Raw genomic sequence first — 19,764 nt, forward strand, 5'->3', positions numbered from 1 at the left:
TAAGGCGCCGGCCCCATATACTGAGGGTGGTGGGTTCAAAACCAGCCCCAGCCAAACTGCAATAAAAAATAGGCATTGTGGTGGGCACCAGAGGCAAGAGAATCGCCTAAGCCCAGGAGCTGGAGGCTGTGAGCTGTGATGCCACAGCATTCTACCAAGGTGACAAAGATTAAAAAAAGAAAACAAAGAAGACATTTACTATACTTTTTTTACTATACTGATTTTGTAAATGACAATGTGAATTGATAATTACTAATATAATATTGCCTTTCAAACATATATATACAGCAACTAGGGAAAAATATAACTGTAAATCAGAATATTACTAGAATTTACATCTCAAATGGGAAAAATCACCAAGAATGATATATTTATTTATATAAAACAATTTTTCCTTTAAGTGGTTGTATTGAATCTTTAGTCAGATTTGGAGTAGCAAGTACATTTATTTAAAATATTTATAATCTAACAGACGATCTCTTCATATGAGAAAGAGCCTAAGTAAGCGGTACCATTAAATGAAAAAATATATTACACATGTGTATCATGTGACAATCAGGTACGGAGTAACTCTCTGCATATAAGAGAATTAACATTGTAGATTATTATGTGTTTTGTTGTATTTCCATAAATCTACTTATACTTATTATGCTATATGTACTACTAAATTCACTTTGGGAATGAAAATATTTTAATTCCACTATAGGGAAGTATTTCCAGAACATAGAATAAGACCTTTGATTCATTAAAGCATTTCTTTAAAGAAAATACGACAAGAATACTGAACAATGTATTATTATTATTATTTTTTTTTAGACAGAGTCTCACTATGTTGCCCTTGGTAGAGTGCCGTGGCATCACAGCTCACAGCAACCTCAAACTCTTGGGCTCAAGCGATTCTCTTGTCTCAGTCTCCCAAGTAGCTGGGACTACAGGTGCCTGCCACAACGCCCAGCTAATTTTTGGTTGTAGTTGTCAATTGTTGTTTGACAGACTAAGGTCGGGTTTGAACCCACCAACTCTGGTGTATGTGGCTGGTGCCCTAGCCATTGAGTTACAGGCGCTAAGCCTGAGCAATATATTATTAATTAAAATATTGTATTTTCAAAGAGAGAAGATTACTTTAAGCAGAATTTCAAAGATTTCTAGTGCAAAAGTCTTTCAATTCCCCTTCAATTCTAATAACTTATTTTGATCTAGAACAATTATGACTACGGTAGTTATAAATTAAATTGTCATATTTTCAACAGTTCTGGAGCCAATTAAACAAGTAAAATGGAATAAAAACAATTATTTTATTATTCATACTTCAACCAAAAAAATGCTTTTCTGATCTTTTCTTTCTTGGTAACGTGGATAAAGCTATTTCTCATTTCCTGTGAGTGCATAAGTGTGTGTGTACTTTTCAAAAAAGAAAATAAGCCTCTCTTCCCTCACAAAAGCAAAAGTACAGTAATTATAATCAAAAGAGGAGAAGAAACCTTGCTAAATCAGTGCTGCTCCATTCAGATGTCATTTGTCCAAATCTTTGTTCTTGGTTCTGTGTCTCTGCTTCATCATTCAGGAGGCGTTTGTGAATCTCTAATCTCACCCTTGAGCTGGAGATGTTCCCAAATCATATAAAGCAATAGTTGTCTATTTTATTCTCAGCTATCTTAGAGATGGTTCCTCCACAATTGCTTCTGACAGCTTTTTCACTGCCTAATTAATCTTATAATAGGCATATTTCTCAATTTCTAGCCTGGTTTCTAGGTTAGTTGAAGAGTGTAAAAATTCTCTTTCTCTTTTTCTTTTCTTTTCTTTCTTTCTTTTTTTTTTTTTTTTTTTGAGACAGAGTCTCACTTTGTCACCCTCAGAAAAGCGCTATGGCATCACAGCTCACAGCAACCTCAAACTCTTGGGCTCAAATGGTTCTCTTGCCTCGGCCTCCTGGGTACTTGCCACAGTGACCAGCTATTTTTAGAGACAGGGTCTTGCTCTTGCTCGGATTGGTCTCAAACTCCGGAGCTCAGGCAATCTACCCATCTCAGCCTCACAGAGTGCTACGATTACAGGTGTGAGCCAGGACAATTCAATTCAACAAGCATTTGCTGAGGTGGAAGAGAGGAAAAAACATTTTCTGATACTTTCATTTTCCATGTTTCCCATTGTTGACCATTTAGGAAGGTGATATCTCTCTCTGTCCCATTTCCCTGTCCACTTCCTTTTCCTTTTTCTCTCTCATCATAACTGCTGCTGCCCAAAGGTCCACTGGTTTTTCTCTAAATGCTCAATCCCCAACCTCATCATATTTCTTGGACCAGACCAAGTTCAAAATATTAAGTAGTTAAGGGGCCTCAGACTCATTCACCCCACTGCACACCTGCCCTATCCCGTGGCCCATGTGTCGAGTCTCCTCCACTGTTGGGCTGGCCGGGGACACAGCATGTGAGCATTGATCCCCTAGGCTCCCACATTGTATCTTATGTCACGCAGGCTGCTAATCTCACCAAGGAACAATCTAAAGTCATCCAACAAGAGGTAGGACCAAAGCCTGAAGTCCAACCCCCAACCTTAACCCTAAGACCAGACGTTTATTTTAGCCTATTTTCTGTGGCTTATAACAGAATGTTTGAAACTGGCATTTCTTTCATACAATTCTGGAGACTGAGAAGTCCAAGATCAAGGGACCGCAAATGAGAGCCTTCTTGCTGGGGGTGTGGGGGTTCTCTGCAGAGTCCTGAGGCAGTGTACAGCATTACTTACCAAGGAGGCCGAACATGCTGACACACCAGCTCAGGTCTCTCTTCTTCTTCTCATAAAGGCACCGGCCCCCCTCCCGTGATAACCCACCCATCCATGGGCTACCTTGTAGTAGGTCCAAACCTATGTTTTCATCACTGGCAAGATCTTGCCATCAATCATTTCACCCCACCCTGGGACCTGTCCTACCCAAAAGATAGATCTAATACCTAGCTTCAGTTTCTCAGTCCTTCCCGTAGTATTTGTGTGACAAAAGTCTCTCTGTGCTCTATCAGTCCTGATCTAAAAGGCTAAATGCATGGTTGGGGGAGAAGTGCAAGATAGACAGCAATGTGTATAACATGTTATATTTTATAAAAAGTGGAAAAATAGAATATATGTATGTACACATACATATACTTGTATACAAACATGTGTGTATATGTGCACATGTATATGTAGTACATATACAAATATATATCTGTCTGCATATATATTCATATGTGTGTGTACATATATATACACAGGGGTATATATACACACAGGTTTATATATACACACACATATATACACGGGGTAGATACACAGGGGTATATATACACACATATATACACAGGTTTATATATATACACACATATATACACATAGGGATATATATATACACATATATATACATACGGGTAAAGTAAAATGGACAAAAAACACAAGCTTTTTACTATGCACTTTTCAATATTTTTATTTTTAAGCTATGTAAAAGTATTGCCTATTCAAAAACTTTCTGAAAATAGAGAAGTAATTTAAATTACATTCTAATAAAGTTAAGTTGAAATGCTTCAGGTATGCATGTAATTGTTTATGATGCTCTTGCTTGCTGTAAACTGAAACTATCCCAGTCCTGACTGCAGTGTCTGAGAAGGCCATTGTTCCCAAGTTTCCTTAAGCGGTTCTACTGCCTTGCACAGGCTCTTCCGCACCTCGAGAAAGGCCCCCTCCTTTTATGTAGCTGCACACTTCTACTCGTCCTCTGCCCAGACAGCTCTTTCTTTGTCATTCTTGGCCCAGAAAAGTTGTTCATTTTTCTCTTTGTACTGCCACTTAATTTGAACGTACTTTGAACTTAGTACTCACTGTGCTGATTTACAAGTCTCTTTCCTTACTAGACTAGAAGGCCCTAAGGGGTCAGACTGCTTTGTATGACTGAAACATTGTTTATAAATTTTACATGAATGAAATGCATATCATAAAAAACATTTTTTAAATGGTGGAAAACAATGCTGTTGCAAATATGTAGCATTTCAACTCTAGTATGTATGAATTTTATTTTTGTTTAAGGTTTCAAAGCAGGAAATCTTACCGAATACATCCAGACATAAATAAGCTGTATGTAGGGGGTAGGAGGAGTATGTGGCAGTTTCCAGAGCAGGACTCCACCTTCCTCCTCCAGCACTTGCTCTGTGCTGTTGCCAAGGTCAAGATTTACACAGTGCCCAGCAACCTAGGGTGCGATTCCATGTCTCTGAAAAAGCCTGATATTATCAAGTACAGCAAGAGCTGCCTGTTCACACACATGAGGTTCACAAGTTGGGCATTCTCTAGGCTGGAGAATGTCTGCTAGATACTCTAAAGTGTGACATTACCAATAGTAAGATGTGGTATACCAGTCTCATAAAAGCTAAATATCTGGTATTATAAGAAAAAAGACTGATTGCCTGTCTACTTATAGCCAGCTTTAGAGAAATCCAGGTTATCTATGTCCATTTGTGATATTTTCCATTTGAAGGTATCATGGTAACCAGGATGCAACAGGAAACTCAAGGAGTGATTTGTTTTCTTTCCCCCCAAGTACTCATGTTGTCTTTATTTGAGGTAGTGTCTGTGGGTGCTATTTATTTACATACATATAAATATACATCAGCTAGTCCATTTCCTGCATTAACCCAAATTAGAAAGCTTCATCTGTAGTGTGTTTTTTTTAAGAGTATGGTGAGTGGGGTGCGGTGGCTCATGCCTATAATCCTAGCACTCTGGGAGGCCAAGGTGGAAGGATCCTTTGAGCTCAGGAGTTTGAGAATAGCCCGAGCAAGAGCAAGACCCCATCTCTACTAATAAACAGAAAAATTATCTGGCCCCTGCCACAACATCCGGCTAAAAAATATAGCCGGACGTTGTGGCAGGGACCTGTACTCCCAGCTACTTGGGGGGCTGAGGCAAGAGAATCACTTGAGCCTAAGAGTTTGAGGTTGCTGTGAGCTAAGATGTCATAGCACTCTACCCAGGATGACAAAGTGAGACTGTGTCTTAAAAATAATAAATAAATATTATATTTACTCTCTGCAAAAAAATTACAACAGTACTGAAACATAACAAAATCTTAAATTCTATCTTCATCCTGAGAGGTAACCATTTTTTTGGTGGGTATCCTTTTGGATTTTTTTCTTATACATTTATACAAATAGAGTTTTGTGTTTCTTTTTTCTCTAAGAAGTCTTTATGATCATCTTTCCAAGTAAGTCACTATCAGTATGCCTCTTCTGAATTGCTAAGTAGTATTCCATATTATACGTATAAGGGATGTGCTTCCATGTATTTTACCAGCCTTTATTTATGGACATTGAAGTTGTTTCCACTTTCTCTTTTATAAACAACATTGTCTCTCTGCTACTTTTGTCAGCTATTTCTATGGGATAAATTCCCTAAAAACTGTATTTTCTGAATCAAAAGCGTAACATAGTTTTTAAATATTAAAGATACTATCAAATGCCCATAAAAAGGTTCTATCAACGCATGCTCAACAGTGAATGAATGTGCCTGTTTTCCTACCATTTTACAAATGCCGTATGCAATCCATATTTTACCATTTTACTAACCTGCTAGCATCATATTATTTAAATTTGCAGGTGAGCTTTTTTAATATTTATTGGCCATTTGTATTTTTTCAGTGAATTATCTTTTTGTATGTTATTGAATGGGTTGTTTATCTTTCTGAGGATATTGTGATGAACTGATAATCATTGGTATTCAGGAGTGAGAAAACTTGTGTTTTTATATGGGACATTTTCATCTTGGTATTTTAAAAAAGTATCTTCATGGCCAGGCATGGCGGCTCATTCCTATAATCCTAGCACTCTGGGAGGCCAAGGTGGGTGGATTGCTTCAGCTCAGGAGCTCAAGACCAGCCTTAACAAGAGTGAGACCCCTCTCTCTACTAACGGTAGAAAAGCTAGCTGGGCATTGTGGTGGGTGCCTGTAGTCCCAGCTACCCAGGAGGCTGAGGCTCACCTGAGCCCAAGAGATTGAGGATACCATGAGCTACAATGACACCATGACATTCTACCCAGGTGACAGAGCAAGACTCTATCACAAACAAACAAACAAAAAACCTTTGTGTTCTGTTATCCAATCTGGGTTTAAGTTTTCTATATGTTTGGGTGGTGGGAGATTGTGTGTAGGTGGGCCTGTTAAATTATGAAAAACCAGAATGTGTCTCTGCCCTTAACCTAGAGGGAGTATCAGAGGAGATGCGGAGGGGTGTGGGCCTTTTGAAGTAATGTTTTGTGGTCACTCCTATGCAGGAAAATTAAATGAAGCTCTCAAGAGAGTAACTGAAATGCTTTCTATGCATCTTGGTTCAAATAAATTCCTTGCATTTAGCATTAATAACAGTTACAATAGTCTTAAGGCATCAGAGACCAAAAATATTTAAATTAAGTTCTTTGGGATCCTGTTTCTGGCTTCACTCAAGACAGATCCCTTTCCTCCAGGAATGCCTGGGTGGCAGTCATTCTGACCAGTGTGCCCGTCCAGCTGTAAGGAATCCCTAATGATTCTCAAGCACGTGGCAAATACAAAGCTCTACAGAAGTGATAATTACTGTTATTGTTCTGGGACATCCTTATATTTCAAGCTGAATTCCTACCAGCTAATACAGCACAGGAGAAAATTAAAGCTCTGGTGACATCATCCCCAAAATAAAGAGGACTCCCTGGTCAGTGCTGCTCATTTGTTTTCCCAAGGCCATCAAGACAGGGTGAGACCATCGTTCAGGCTGCAAAGATGGAAAATTGGGGGTTTGTCTTCTTTTGAATTGATGAGGGTCTTTCCTAAACCTAGTAGGTTATTTGTTTTGGTCAGAAATCCCTCATTGGGGATCTTTTGTCAAAAACAAAGGCCACTGGCTGTGCTGACTATCTTTGGGAATTACTGGAACCATATCTGGCTGTGCTTGAAGCTCTGGATTTTCTACAATACTTCTTTCTTTAGGAAAATCTGAAGACCCTTCCGATCCAGACCCTCCATGGGGGGTTCAACCTGCTGTGGGTGTGGCTGTGGCAGGTCTAATGGGTGTGCTAATAGTAATCCCAGCAGGAATAGGTATCCTGACTCCCGGAGTAGATATGAAAATCCCAGAAACAGGTGCTATGACCGGGATTGTGAGGTAAGTCCTTGCTGAGGAAATCCTTCTTTCCAATGTCTCTTTAATAATGTGTGAATCTGAGGTACATGATTGTGGACAGTACCTATGACTATTCCACAGGACTAACCAAATATTTTAGACTCATTTAGCTATTCTTTCCCCATCCCTAGCCCCACCCCTGGGTGTTTTTTGTTTGAGTTTGGTTTAGTTTTTTGGAAAATAGTTAGACTTAAGTCAGCAAAGTAAATGCCATCAAAGGTGGTCCCTGCTGGGTAGTGTTCTCTGAGACAGCATTCTTCATTGCTAGGCTTTTCAGAACCTCAAATACTGGACAAAGAACCAACTTGTGTATGTTCTTTCAAAAGCCACTTTCCTATGGGCTGGGCTTAGTTGCAGTATCCTAAGTGCTTATCTGAATCAGATAATAATAAATCACATGAAGATGCTTTGAGAAGTGGGATGCTTAGTTTGAGATTCTGCATTAACAGGTCTGAATGGCTTTTTGTGTGCTGAATTTCACGGGTGAGGTTGTCTCAAGATTGACAGATCAACCAGGGTCTCAACCCTGAAGGAGTTAATCCTTACTATTCCCAATTCCTGTCTGTAAAGATCAGTGTGTTGTTTTGGTATTAAATCTCCTCCGCTACTGTGTAAAATGAGGGGGCCTCATCACCCACCCCAACTCACCTTTGATGTTTATTCTTCCCTGTCTTCTCCCCATTGATTAGTACGTACATTTGTTTTGCTTTGCCCAGGATAGCCTTGAAGCTATTGGATGGAAGGTGTGGAATGTAGCCTAGTTTTATAATGTGCTCTAGGGAAAAGCATGCCCTGTAAACTTCTGATCATTCTCCTCCCCACCCCATCATAATGCTAGAGTATAACTTAAAATTTAATGAAACAAGTAATTGATTTCAAAATGCATATGCATTTGTGTGTGTGTGTGTACACAACACACAAGTATACTCCGAAAAATGTCTTAGTGCTAAATGATGGTTGAAGATGGAATAAAACATTTTATGTTGGCAGTTTGCTGAGCACCTCAGCCACAGAGATTCTTGTTGCATTCAAGACTAGAGGCGAGGGATCTACTTTTTGAACTATTCTGTTTATTCCCGTAACTATTGATTTTGCTGTTGCTTCTTGTTAGTGGAGCTTTGATTTTACTTTGCCACTGTGCCTGATGGCTCTCTATTTTGGACGCTTTAGTCAAACACCATCTATAGATAGACCCAAAAGTCATTATGCATTGATTCATATCCTTTGATAATTATTGGAATTATCAGTTAGTTATCAGCTATTGGAGGATAGTTTTAATGATTTCCAACCAGCCATATGGAAGAAATTGAGGAGGAAAGTGAAAATCTGTGATGAGAGGACAAATGACTCTAACTTAAATACTTAGAAGCTATGTGACAACTTGCAATTATGAAATATCTCTGTGGTTTTGACAAATGCAACTAAAATGAATAACTGCAAGGCAACCTGGGTCATCTCAGTAAACACTGAACTCATCTAACCTAATGCCCTGCTTGACTTTGAACAAAGATCTTAGAAACCAGAAAATTAACATGCTATTCACCCAAGAGCCTAAATAGTAAGGAACTTTCCACTATTTGGTTGTTTTATTAGGATCTCAAAATAAAGATTTCCCAACTTAGAGATGGAGGGAAGTTTTTGGCATTGATGCTATAACATCAAGCTTACAGCTTCTCTCTGTTGATGTCAGTACCACTCAGACCCGGGCAGAGGACTTTTTCCCTGGATTCTCTCATAAAATTTGCCAAAGTAATGAAAAACAATACCAAATTAATTCTCACAAAAATTAACTTCTAAGAGTTTAGGGAATTAAGTGATGATTCGCCATAATGTATTTGTTAATTCAAAATATTAAATATTTTTTCAGATCTTTTACAAAATGGCAATATATATTATAAAAAAGTTTTAAAACTCTTAAGAACCCTCTTTGGTTTCCTATTTTACTTTAAAACGGCACTAACCCAAACTAGCTAGAATAATCTAGTTAAGTATATTTGAATACAAAAATTATACCTGATTGACATCATTTCATTTTTAACACACTGATTAAATTTAATCTTATGTGTGAAGTTCCCCTAATTTCCAACTGGTATTTCCTGATATCTCACATGTGCTCATGGAATTTAGTAAAAGCTCAAGGAATTTCTCCATTTTATTGTTCAGAAATTCCATCTCTTCTCCATGAGACCATTAGCTCCCCTAGGGCACCCCTCAGCTTATTCACACCCACTGCAGTGCCTGGCTTTAGAAGAGACTCAATACAGGCAACTGCAATGATTAGAAAAATGAATTTAAAAGCACCACATGTAGCCAGAAGACCAGAGCTCTGATTTCAGCTCTCCTTCAGACCACCTGTGGTGTCTTTGGGTAAGTCATTTATTCTTCTGGGCATCAGCTTTTGTACCTGTAAATTAGGGCTGGGAATCAATGCTGTGTGAAACCCCAGTTACCTCCGAGGCTGCAGCAGGAGGGAAGAGGAACTTAGGCTTGTAAGCTTCATGCCCTGTCTTCACTCAGAGAACCTCCCTTCTATCTGTTTTCAACAGATGACTGAATCTGTCTAAATTTCTTTTGAATAAAATACAGTACTGCTGAAAAAAAATCTTGAAAACAGTTAGACTAGATTATATATCATATTCTTCCACTTCTAGTATCTCTGGTTTTATGTGACAATTTTATTAATTCGTATCATCATGTTGCCTTGTAAAAGAAACTTCATTACACCATTGACTATCTTTAACTTGTTACCCTTTCTCTCCCCAACCTCATCCTACCACAGAGGTCTTATTTGTCTACTTTTACTTATCTGCTATGTGTGTAATTACTCTTTAAACTTGAGTCAGCTGCCTGTCCCTGTTGGACTTCCTTAAGATTATAGAATCTGTCTTAAATTTAATGAGTTGTTTTGAATTGCATTCTTATCTATCTGTGCTTTAGCGACCTGGCTATCTAGATTCCTCACTTCCTTCCAGTCATCTGCAAAGTCACTGAATGGTATTCAGGTTGAAATTACTGGAAGAGACGGGGGTTGAATACATTAATATTCTGATCTTCCTATGTTGCTAGCTGATCTTGTAATGAGTTGTCTTCTCTGCTTTTATCTTTGTATGTATGGATGTATGTATTGCAGTTTTTTGGCCAGGGCCGGGTTTGAACCCACCACCTCCAGTATATGGGGCCGGCGCCCTAGTCCTTGAGCCACAGGCACCACCCTTTTGTTGCAGTTGTTTAGCTGGAGTTGTCATTGTTGCTTAGCTGGCCCAGGCCAGGTTCAAACCCACCACCCTTGCTGTATGTGGCTGGCGCCATACCCACTGGGCTATAGAATTATTTTATATTTCTAGAGCCTGGAATTATTTTTAATAATAAAAAAAAGGTATAATGTTTTTAAAAGAAATGTGGATAGGGTGGGGTCCAATCTTTAAATTCAGTTAGAGAAATTATTGTAATTTGTTGAGCGAAGACGCATTTATGGTCAATGAAATGTCTAAGAGACAGTGGCATTGGTACTCCTGGTGTGAGGGAGGTGTTGTGTGTACAGAAATAAAAAGAGAATGGAAATGCCAGAACCTGACCAAGAAGCTGCTCAAGCAGCATGGATATGTATTAAACTGAAGGCTCTCCAATGAAATAAAGTCAGAAGATTTGAGGTAGATTATATGCAGGAACAAAAATGAACGGAGCAAAAAGATTTTAGCTTAGGAGGATGGAAATATGATGTTCCCGGTAACAAATAAGACTCTACAGAAGGAGAATCTGCTTGTGAGGACAAATTCATTTGTTCTTTTTTGAAAATATTGAGTTTGAAGTAATAACTCAAAAACTAGACAAAGTTTTAGAATTGCAGCAAGAAAGTAATACAGAGACATAGATTTGGAATATCATTAGAACAAATTAGAAGCTAAAGACTCTCAAAGTTTTTCTTTTACCTTTCTTGGCATAAATTAACTTCAGAATTTATTTGATAGCAAAATCCAATCTGAACTGATATGGGGCAATTTAGTCTCTTTAATACTTCCACTTAGAAAGAACAGTTGTACATTTTTGCTGCATAAATATTAATATACTGTGACATACAAATTACTTTTCCATAATCTGAAGAGTCTTACTTTTTAAATACTTCTGGCCCCAGTGGGTTTTTCCTAAGGGATTGTGGATGTGTGATAAGTTTATAGAAAGACAGGCAGGGAGGGGTCTTACAGAATCCCACATAACTGGGGGCCGTCTGTAAGTGTTGAATAAATGAGAGCCTTAGATTGGATGATTAAACTAAAAAAAAGGAACATATTAGTTCACACAAGTAGAAGGTGAAAAGTAAAAGAGGAAACTGAAGAAATAGGTGAGATGCAGAGGACATTGGATTTGACAAGAAGAAGGATATTGTTGAATTGGTGCAATTCTTTTTTTTTTTTTATTGTTGGAGATTCATTGAGGGTACAAGAAACCAGGTTACACTGATTGCGATTGAATTGGTGCAATTCTTGAAGAGTGTGGGAGTAGAAGAAGATAAGCAATGGGAACCTGTGAGGGAGCCTCAGATGAACTTGCAGGTTGAGAGAGAGGCAGAACCTGGGAGTTGAAATGATAGTGGCTGGACAGTTAAGGGAATGGCTGCTTGTTAAAACGGGACAGACCAGGCAGTTTTAGAAGCAGAAAAGATCCAAAAGGAGAAGGGACAATACTAAAAATGTTCACAATGAGGGAATAATTTGAGAGGTGCATATGGGTTGAGAGGAGGCTCATAGGTGGACCACGGTTTTGGAGGGGAGGAGAGACACACCTTCTCAAATTAAGACAAGGTTTCCCAATGTGAAGTTGTCATGAGAAGAAATTCATGCCCAAGAGTCACTTTTCTTTGTAGAGAAAGAAAGTTACCACCCAAAATAGGGGTCCCAGGGAGAATTGATGAGTGAGAAGAGTGTGGTTTGGGAGTAACCAAACATCGGTAACCCACTGATGAAACTGTGGTAGCAATTCAACCAAAAAGCAGTGGAGGGCCAGAATCCTGGCATATGCCGAGTCCCATTTGGCTACGATGACCTCGTTATTCAACACAGTCTAAAATTTCCCAGCCCACAAAAATGTAATAAAAATGTGATACCTTTGTTTTCCCTGCGGACACATAGATGTGGTACATGAAATCGAGCTCACAGAACTAATTTGTCATTAGTTTTCTCAATAGTGAGCAGGCAGGGCTCAGGCAGGGGTCCTCAAACTTTTTAAACAGGGGGCCAGTTCACTGTCCCTCAGACCGCTGGAGGGCTGGACTATAGATTAAAAAAAAAAACTATGAACAAATTCCTATGCACACTGCACATATCTTATTTTGAAGTAAAAAAAACACAACAGAACAAATACAATTCACACGGCCGCATGTGGCCCGCAGGCCGCAGTTTGAGAACCCCTGGCAGAACGCGCTTGCCAGGCAGCGGTAGCCTCCTTGCTCCCTTCTTTGTGCTCCTTACAATTCATTCTGCACAGAGCAGCCAGAACTATCTTTTTATAACGTTTTTGGATCTGGCTATTCCTGTGTGGGTAACTCTCCATGGCTTCCCACATAGTGTGGAGACAGATCTGCAGTCTCTCTGCAGGTTACAGGCCCTGCCTGATTCATCAGCCCCTCTTCCCACCAACCACCCCTCTTCTGCCCCAGCCACACCAGAGCTGCCTTGAGAATGTGGTGTCACCTGTTTTCTTGGCCTAGAATGCACCTGCTCCTCGTCCTCCCAGAATGGATTCCGCCTCATCCTTACTTCTTAGCTTAAATGTCACCTTCCTCGAAAGGCGGCTCAGGGGCTTCACCTCAGCCCATGTGACTGATCTGCACAGCGCTGCTGTATGAGGTTTTCCTGCCTGTTTGTGTGAAGGTTCATTGTCTCCTTTGTGGTTTTGTTCCTGCTGTGTCTCCGTTCCTCATATGATGTCTGGCACATAATAGATGTCAGTAAATAGTTCTTGAATGAACATACGTTTTACTTTTAATTTCCTTAATTATTCCCTTGGGACTACTTACAACTGAGTGGGTATTCAGGAGTTTATTCAGTTTTTAAATTTGGTTTGATTTATTAATTTCTTTTCTTTTCTTTTTTTTTTTTTTTTTGTAGAGACAGTCTCACTTTATCACCCTTGGTAGAGTGCTGTGGCATCACAGCTCCCAGCAACCTCCAATTCCTGAGTTTAGGCGATTCTCTTGCCTCAGCCTCCCAAGTAGCTGGGACTACAGGCACCCGCCACAACGCCCGGCTATTTTTTTGTTGCATTTCAATTTGACTTGACACAGTAGAGGACATTGTTTCTCTTTCCTACAGTGTTGTAACCATTAGCCGTCCCTGCAAAACTTCACAGGCAGTCAAGTCCAAAACCTGTTTTGTTCCCTTGTGCCACCATCTTCTCACCTATTGCCCTGGTCAATGGAGTTAAAAGGGGGGAAGAATCTTTGGTTGTAGCTATCTCACATAGCAGCAAGTCGGTATTTTGGGTTGGGAAGCAGTTTTGTATCCAGCGGCAGCGGCAGCGGTAGCAGCTCTGCCCCAAGGCCATGAAGACTAAATGTGATGAGGAGAAGTCGAGTCTTATCCAGGCCACGAGGTTGTCTGAGTGGAGGGCGCAGTACCTCTGCTTAGCATTCAGCCTGCCAGGCCAAGTCCTGAATTTTTCTTGGAAACAGAGTGCTTTCCTCTTCCTGTTAGTCCCCACGATGTGGTACAGTCACTTGTCTCCAATCTGTCCAACAGAAGGCTCTGTGACACACCAAGAAATATGTAAAATAACTCTCGGCATCCCAAGCCTTCACTGAACTGACGGAAAACCCACCATTTATAGGAGCAGAAGAGGAAATATAAATAAAATACTTCTGCCTTATTAAAAAGGGTTATTAAAGAACCGGAACCCAAAAGCAAATAAGTAATCATAAAAATGAAATAAGGTAGATCTGCTTAGACAGCCTCCCTCCAAGTGATGAACACAGCTGAGCTGGGCTCCAAGGCAGCATAATTAATATGTGTCATTCCTAAAGGGCTGTGTTACCTGAGCCTACCGTGAAACATCTTTATAGTTAGCACTGCGCAGTCACTAATTAGCCCATACACGAGCTCCTGAGTTGGGTATCATTATCCTGGCTTTGCAAACAAAGAAAAGCAAGGCTGTTGATGCCTAGACTCTAAACAGTGTGTTGCTAGGCTCAATAAACAATCCTGAAACTCCTGACTCTCCATCTGAACCCAAGTTTCCTTCACTATGGATTCAATATCACTGAAGACAATTGAATGGAAATAACCACAAAGCATGTTGTTCATTCAATAGTTTAGCCCCACCCTTGTGGTTTTCTGCATGAAAGGAGACTGTTTTCTGCTTGTTGTGCTTGGGGGCTGGAGGAAAGGGACCATACAGGGAAAGGAGAAGGATGGCATGGTGAAAGGGAGGGGAAAGGCTTTGCATGGATTTCTGGTCTTTAAAGAGGTTACCTGAACAAAGCTTCTTGATGATGTCCCTAGTCTGAAAGTCTATGTGAAACTTGGCTTCTCTTCTAGAATGTTCCTGGAAAATCCTATCCAGAAAAAGCATACATGTCCTATTCTTAAAGGAAGTCCCCCAACCCGGGGATGGCAGAACAAAGATCTGTGAAAACAGAAAGAACACGACACGTGTGAGTCTTCTTTGTGGGTATTTCGCAGGCATCTGCCTGGTGTGCTGACAGGTAATGCTGGCCGGGTTTCTGCTATTCACATTTGCACAGGGTCATAGCTATTTTGGTCTTCTCTATAAATTATTCAGATGAACCCAGAAGGCTTTCTGCAACAGGTGGGGCTAATTTCTGAAACATCGCACTCTCAGAGGAGTCCTCTTAGGAGAGGGCTTGGTACAATCTTTTGAATGCAGGTTACTGTCCTGGAGAGACTACAGCACTGACAACCAGGTGACAGGTGGGGTGTGGGTGAGCTTGGAAGTGAGGAGGCAGCCTCCCTTGCCCACCCTTCCAAGGGTGTTTTAACTCTATTAAGTGCTTTGAATGCCAGGTACTCAAAAGAAGAAAGAGTCCTCTTTGTTTGCATAAAATCTTTCACCCCTATCTCTTATCTTTGGTCTGATTTAGGAAGAGAAGTTTAATAGTAGCTACTATTGAAAGATTTCTTTCAACAGATGAGTTGATCAGCAAAACGTTCACTGATTCAGGTACATTAGTAAGCAAAACATACTAACTCTGAACACAAGGCATATAATAAGGCTTTAGCTTCTGTTTTACAAGGAGAGAAAAAAATACGCAATTTATTATGAAAAATTGTGTAAATTTAACTGGAAATTTGCTTTATATTTTTAATTGGAAATAGAATTAAAAATGTTTTTCATGTAGTATGATTCCTTCATAGAGCCATTATAGAAGGAATTATGTTAAATTTTTTCCTAAGATAATCTGAGACTCTTATGAACACTAAATTATACTTTCATGAAAATATAAATTACTTAAATATTTTAGGGAATTGGATTCCATAGCTGAATTACAGTAGTTGGCTTTCTAGAAACTTGATAATTGAGTTGTTCTAAACAGCTGAGTTTTATTCCCGTAGACAGCATAGTGTCTGTATGTTAAAAACTTTAGAATTTTTACTGTTTTGAATAAAAGTTGGCTAAAGATTCATTTATTTGTCTTTCTGCTTTTTGAAAATAGAACATGCTAAATATATTTTTAGCTTTTCTTAATAACACAGATTATTATGAATAACAGCCTTTTTTTTTTTTTTTTGTAGAGACAGGGTCTCACTTTATGGCCCTCGGTAGAGTGCCATGGCCTCACATAGCTCACAGCAACCTCCAACTCCTGGGCTTAAGTGATTCTTTTGCCTCAGCCTCCCGAGTAGCTGGGACTACAGGCGCCCGCCACAACGCCCAGCTATTTTTTGGTTGCTGTTTGGCCGGGGCTGGGTTTGAACCCGTCACCCTCGGTATATGGGGCAGGCGCCTTACCAACTGAGCCACAGGCGCCGCCCGAATAACAGCCTTTTTAATGAAAATACATTAATGTTCTCAGAGCTTATTGATATTTATATTGTTCTATTGCAATAAATTATTTCTGTTACTTTTAATAGTTTTATTCTAGAAGTTTCCTTCCTGTTGCCTGCTATCTGTCATATGTCATTTGTTACTATGTCAGTGTATTTCCTTTTCAAATCTTTGTGTATTGATTAGTAATGTGTTTGTGAAATTGTTAATTATGCTCGTTAGAGTGGTCTATGAAAGAAGAGTAAAATAGGCTAGAAGGGAGGCCAAGGTGTCCTCCCCAACCCTAACCATTCTTATTTAAAAAAAAAATATTATGGCAGGTGCAGTGACTCACACCTGTAATCCCAGTGCTCTGGGGAGTCTGAAGTGGGAGATTACTTGAATTCAGGAGTTCAAGACTAGCCTGAGCAAGAGCAAGACCCATTCTCTACTAAAAATAGAAAGACTAGCAAAGTGTTAGACAGATGCCTGCAGTCCCAGCTACTCGGAGGCTGAGGCAGGGGGATCTCTTGAGCTCAAGAGTTTGAGGTTGCTGTGAGCTATGATGCCAGGGCAGTCTACCCAGGGTGACAGAATCACTTGAGCTCAAGAGTTAGAGACTGGCCTGCGCAAGAGTGAGACCTCGTCTCTAAAAATAGCCAGGTGTTGTGCTGGGTATTTGTAGTCCCAGCTACTTGGGACGCTGAGGCAAGAGAATTGCTTGAGCCCAAGAGTTTGAGGTTGCTGTGAGCTGTGACCGCCATGGCACTCTACTGAGGGCTACAAAATGAGACTCTGTCTCAAAAAAAAAAAAGAAAGGGCCCGGCAGAGTGGCTCATGCCTATAATCCCAGCACTCTGGGATGCTGAGGCAGTGGATTGCCTGAGCTCAGGAGTTTGAGACCAGCCTGAGCGAGAGCGAGACGCCATCTCTAAAAATAGCCAGGCATTGTGGTGGGCACCTGTAGTCCCAGCTACTTGGAGGCTGAGGCAAGAGGATTGCTTGGGCCCAAGAGTTTGAAGTTGCTGTGAGTTGTGATGCCACAGAACTCTACTGAGGGTAACAAAGTGAGATTCTGTCACAGAAAAAAAAAATTATTATGGAAGCTTTGAAACATACACAAAGTAGAGACTGTAATAACAAGCCACCACCCCATCCTACTTCCACTTACACATCATCTAGTTTCAACAATTATCAACTTGTGGGAAATCTTGTTTCCATTCTACCTTCCCAACTCTCCCATCCCATAGTTACCCCACAGCTAAGTTAAAAGCCAATCCCAGCAACAGTCTGAATTCATGTCTAGCTTAACATAGATACAGACAGTCATATGTAGAGATGCTCAGATAAGTTTGTGTATACAGTGGGTAGTATATACGCACATATTTTCTTGTTCTGATGTCTGAGAGGGCCTAGTAGCAACTAGAGAGAACCAGATGATGGATGCAGCACAGTGAATGGAAAATAGAGATAACAAAAGAAAAAAAAAGACATGCCTGCTGTTGGCTACAGCGCCACTAACAATGTTCTATACTCCAGTGATATAAATTGCCGACTCAGATAATCTCTGTTTTGCCATTTGTTTCTTGAATATTATATCTGCTCTGAAGGCCAACTGTCAGAATAAAGTCCTCTTTCTCTGCTTCTCTCTTTCACTCCTCAGGTATATAATTTTCTACACATGTCATTTTGAAACACACGTTGGCCTGTTGTCATCTCCCACGCTACCCATGAGATAGAACTGTCCTACATAAACTGAGATAAACATGTATTTACTTAATCACTGAGGAACCCAATGCATAAAGGGTTTATTTATGATCATATCTTTTTAAGAAGAGCACTGATTGCTTATAAAGGATGAAGAATATGATTACCTTCACCAAACTGCCATGACTCAGAAGCTAACTTGGAGTAGAGCTGTAAAAAAAAAAAAAAACAGAAGGAAAGAAATTGCATCTTACTATTCATTAAGCAATGTGTCAGCAGTCTTTTTAAAGAAACTATATGTTAAGATATTGTCAACTGTGACAGTTACACTTTTGACAGAGTATTTTTAATATAGGGTGGCCATAAAGTTCATGTGCAATTTAAAAGTGCACACTGTTTCAAATTGCACATGCACTTTTTGGCCACCCTGTACACTGTCTCACCATTAAGCTATCGGTGTTTTACTAGGAATTTTTTTTTTTTTTTTGAGACAGAGCCTCAAGCTGTCACCCTGGGTAGAGGGCCATGGCATCACAGCTCAGAACAATGTCAACCTCCTGGGCACAAGCGATTCTCCCACCTCCACCTCCCAAGTAGCTGGGACTACAGGCGTCCGCCACAACTGGTCCGGCTGTTTTTTGGTTGCAGCTGTTATTGTTGTTTGGTGGGCCCGGGCTGGATTCAAACCCGCCAGCTCAGGTGTATGTGGCTGGCACCCTAGCCGCTTGAGCCACAGGCGCTGAGCCAGGAATTCTTGAATTCTTATAGTGTATACTAATTTGCAAATTTGTATGCTGTATGTTTCTCTTTTTGTGTGCTATTACATTTAAGAAGATGAAATTTTTTTTTTTTTTTTTTGCAGTTTTTGGCTGGGGCCAGGTTTGAGCCCGCCACCTCCAGTATATGGGGCCAGTGCCCTACCCTTTTGAGCCACAGGCGCCGCCCAGAAGATGAAATGCTTTTTAAAGGTGTAACTGATTTTTTAATACCATATGGTTTTACATTTTACTTACTATTTTAAATACTGCTTAAAATTCTGAATGAAACTATGTTAAGGGCTCAGTTCCTATAGCTCAAGCGGCTAGGGCACCAGCCACATACACTGGAGCTGGCAGGTTCAAATCCAGCCTGGGCCTGCCAAACAACAATGACAACTACAGCCAAAAAAAATGGCAAGTGTTGTGGTGGGCACCTGTAGTCCCAGCTACTTGGGAGGCTGAGGCAAGAGAATCGCTTAAGCCCAAGATTTGGAGGTTGCTGTGAACTGTGATGCTACTGCACTCTACCCAGGGTGACAGCTTGAGACTCTGTCTCAAAAAGAAAAAAGAAAGAAAGAAATTATGTTAAGAAGTGAAAAAGAGTAAATTCAGTATCTCTCTTAGATCTGGACAAGAATGGCCTCCTTTAAAAAGACCTTCTTTGTCTGTCCCAAGGCAGACTCTGCTGCCAGGCGTTATCCCCAGGCTAGAGGAGCTGGGGAGGCTGTATGCAAGGAATTTGTTCAGAGCTTATAGATGCGAGCTGAGAGGCCACAGGCAGGTGTGGAGGCCACTTGTAGTGGGAAGTGAAGATGAGGGGGGAGAAGGAAGCCACCTGAGCTGCAGGTCATTTTGGAAGTGTATTTTTAAAGTCAAGAAATTAAAAACATATTCTGATTTATAACTTCAAATTATGTAAATATATGGCATGCAAACCTCTATTTATAGTCTTATTTCCCTCTACCACCAATGTTGGGGCAAACTTGGGCAGATATTTTAAAAGCAAAACAAAATATTGGGTTCATCTGGTTCTGCATCCTTAATTCTCTGGAACAGGTTACCTTAGAATCTAACCATGAATTACAGGAAAAAGACTCTGCCTAAAGATACATTCCACAAGCTTATAGGTTTTTAGAATAAATGCATACA

The 19,764-nt window shown here is 40.1% G+C and overlaps 1 protein-coding gene across 1 annotated transcript in view; it reads left to right on the plus strand.

The window, feature by feature from the left end:
* CRYBG1 (crystallin beta-gamma domain containing 1) overlaps positions 1 to 19,764 on the plus strand; it is a 223,588-nt gene that overhangs the window by 83,524 nt on the left and 120,300 nt on the right. The window lies entirely within an intron of this gene.

Source organism: Nycticebus coucang, chromosome 5 (assembly GCF_027406575.1).
Source record: "Nycticebus coucang isolate mNycCou1 chromosome 5, mNycCou1.pri, whole genome shotgun sequence".
NCBI lineage: Eukaryota > Metazoa > Chordata > Mammalia > Primates > Lorisidae > Nycticebus > Nycticebus coucang.